At 47.5% G+C, this 2,751-nt stretch overlaps 1 pseudogene; it reads right to left on the minus strand.

Moving 5' to 3' along the window:
- Window positions 1-201: 201 nt before the first annotated feature.
- LOC115301641 lies at window positions 202-796 on the minus strand (annotated as a pseudogene).
- Between the last annotated feature and the right edge of the window lie 1,955 nt (window positions 797-2,751).

Below are 2,751 nucleotides of genomic sequence, written 5' to 3' on the forward strand. Positions count from 1 at the left end.
CTCTCTCTCTCTCTCTCTCTCTCTCTCTCTCTCTCTTTCTGCTGCAAATAGCTTTATTGTTTTCATTTGGTCCACGGTTTGGGAGAGGGCTCCAAGCTTAAAGAGCTGCCTAGTGGCTGCAAGGAGAGACTCGGGCACAAGCCCTGGCACCTGGGAGACGCCAGAGGGACCCTCTCAAAGGCTGCTGGGCTCCAGAGGCTTCTAGTCGTGCTTGAGGGTGAGTCTTTTTGAAGAGATACTCGCCCAGCGCAGCCTGGGCCGGACAGACTGCAGAGATTAGTCAGGGGGTCGCCCATCTTCTTGATGAGTTTCACCTCCTCATCTAGAAAGTGATTCTCCAGGAAGTCACAGAGATGAGGGTCTCCGCAGGCAGAACCCAGGGCGTGCAGGTCCAAAAGGGCCTTGTTCAAGTTTTTCTCCAGAAGCAGGGCGGCTTCAGTGGCGTCCAGGGTTTTACCCCACTCATCTTCTGCACGTTCTGGAAGAGGGCTCGGCCGCCGCGCTGGTTTTGCATCTTCAGGAGCCGCTCAGTGCCCTCCGGCTTATCCTCAGCCAGCTCGTGGGAGAAGTGGCCCACTCCCTCCAGAGCCGCGTCATCACGGTCGGACTAGAAGCCCACAGAGAGGTAGGTGTAGGAGGCCCGCAGGTGCACGTTGACCACGTGGTTGACAGCGGCCTCCACCTCGCTGGAATAATTCTGACGAATCTGGGAGGTCATGGCTGATCGGTAACGAGGAGCTAAGTTCAAAATCGGGTGTTGGCTGGTCCCGCAGGTAGCCGGTGGGCAACAAGATGGCTCCGAAGGTTGTGACTGGAAAAAAGGTTGGAGGGTGGTCGGAAGTTGGCAGTAGGGGGCGTCCCTGGGTCTGTTCCATCCAAACACTGTTGAAGCAAGAGACAGATCCACAGGACCACCAGGCGCACTGCCTGAATGTTAGTTTTTAAGTTTTTCCCACATTACTTAGAGACTTAGAACAAAATGGCTGGAGTGAAGTAGTTAAAATGAGAATAATTTGAAGGACATACACTTACTTTACTCTTATTTTTCTAAAAACATCAAGCTTTCTGCCCTCTTCCTCTATTATATAAATGATCACAACAGTGTTAGCTGCTTGTAAGGAAAGTTGAAGAATATAGAATCAAAGGAAGTAAAAAGTGGCCTCTCTTCCTTCTCCCTGCTGTCTTCTTCCTGTGGGGTTAGCTGCTGTAACTGCTGCATATTTTTTAAGGATACACTATGACATTACTTGGGCTACCAGGTAATTTTCCAGCTTCTGGGAGATTGCAGGGAACATAGTAGACAAGGTTATAGGCCTTCGAGATGTTTCCCTTTACAAACATGCATCCATTCAACAAATATTCGAGCCCCTCCTTTGTTGGAGACATTGTTCCAGGCATTGGGGTATCTTGATGTACAAGCAGGCACGTATCCTGTTCCACAAGCCTTTCCCCTTACTTGTACCTCTTAGGCATCGTTCTGTTTTGGTCCAAAACAGACCGACTCATTCCTTTCAAAAGCTAGTCCATTGTATGTGTCATAATTTGTCTAATCTTCTATATGAGCACATTTATACTTGACTTAGTTTTTCACTGTTACGAACATAGTAACGGGGATGCTTTCTTGTTCTTAGCAGCAACTGTGAGCCACCCCTCCTCCTAGGCCACGGTGGTCTGGGAAGCCATGACTGTAGGGTGGATGCCAGCCTCTGGGCCTGGTTTTTTAAGAAGGGCCACCAGGTTTCCTGAGTCATGGTGACCTGGGAGGAGCCACAGGGTTGGCCAGAGGCCCAAGCGAAGAGGCAGCTCTTTGTGGAGGACTTTTTCGTGAGATGCCACTGAGAGATGTGACCTCCCACCTATCTTCTTGGCCACCTCAGAGCAGCTACAAAAGTCCCTGTTTCTCTGGGTGCCTGGATTCCTGGCGGAAGCTGCTGGAAGGGCTGGTGTTTTAGCTGGCACCTGTGCATCCTGAGTCAGTCGAGCAGGCACATCCCGGGTCCCGTAAACAACGGGCTTACGGACATTTTCCCCTCCTCTCTTCGTGGCTTTATTTCCTTAGGCCAGATTCCCACGTGTGAAATTTCTGGTTCCCATATAGGTTGACAAATCAACCTCTTTTGGAGGTTGTAACAATTTACGCCCTCATTAATGCTGACTAAAGTTCATCTCTCACCGTCCCCCCAACCCCCACCTATAATAATTAGGGCTATTCATCAGTCTTTTTGGCATCTAATCATTGCTTTAATTTGAATTTCTTTAATTGTTGCTGATGTCAACAATGTTTAATGTTTATAGGTTGTATTTCTTCTGTGAAATACTTTTGCCCTTTAAAAAATATTGATTATCTTTTTTTAAAAACATTTTAATAGTTTTTTTAAGTGTTTATTTGAGAGAGAGTGCAAGCAGGGGAGGGGCAGAGAGCGAGAGGGAGACACAGAATCCTTAGCAGGCAGCAGGCTCCAGGCTCTGAGCTGTCAGCACAGAGACAGGCGGGAGGAATCCAGGAGCTGAGCTGTGAGATCATGACCTGAGCTGAAGTAGGATGTCCAACCCATTGAGTCACCCAGATGCTCCATATCTTTTTTTTTTTTAAGAAGTAAAGTGGATTTTACTGAAGAATTCCATAGAGAGGATTTATGTCACTAGTTTATCTTTTTTACTGTTGACTTGTAAGAATTTGTTGTATATTATTAGGCATATTGGCTCTTTGTACTATATGCTGCAAATATCCTGAAGGAAAAATTGTATTTG

Source organism: Suricata suricatta, chromosome 9, assembly GCF_006229205.1.
Source record: "Suricata suricatta isolate VVHF042 chromosome 9, meerkat_22Aug2017_6uvM2_HiC, whole genome shotgun sequence".
Lineage (NCBI taxonomy): Eukaryota > Metazoa > Chordata > Mammalia > Carnivora > Herpestidae > Suricata > Suricata suricatta.